Raw genomic sequence first — 335 nt, 5'->3', positions numbered from 1 at the left:
AGGGGAGGGGCTGTTTCTCTCGGGCCCTGGGAAAGGACGGCGGAGGGAGGGGAGAGGGAGGGGCGGGGCTGGGGCTGCCGGGGGCGGGGCGGGGAGGGAGGGGAGGGGCTGTTTCTCTCAGGCCCTGGGAAAGGACGGTGGAGGGAGGGGAGAGGGAGGGGCGGGGCTGGGGCTGGCGGGGGCGGGGCGGGGAGGGAGGGGAGGGGCTGTTTCTCTCGGCCCGGGGAAAGGACGCGGAGGGCGGGGCGGGGGCGGGGCTGGCGGGGCAGGTCGCGGAGGAGCTGGCAGGAGCTCCTCCCCGCCCGAGCCCTGCTCCCGCCTCCTCTCCGCAGACC

The sequence above is a fragment of the Desmodus rotundus genome, chromosome 2, assembly GCF_022682495.2.
Source record: "Desmodus rotundus isolate HL8 chromosome 2, HLdesRot8A.1, whole genome shotgun sequence".
NCBI lineage: Eukaryota > Metazoa > Chordata > Mammalia > Chiroptera > Phyllostomidae > Desmodus > Desmodus rotundus.
The sequence above is the reverse complement of the archived record's forward strand: the minus strand, read 5'-3'. Positions refer to the sequence as shown.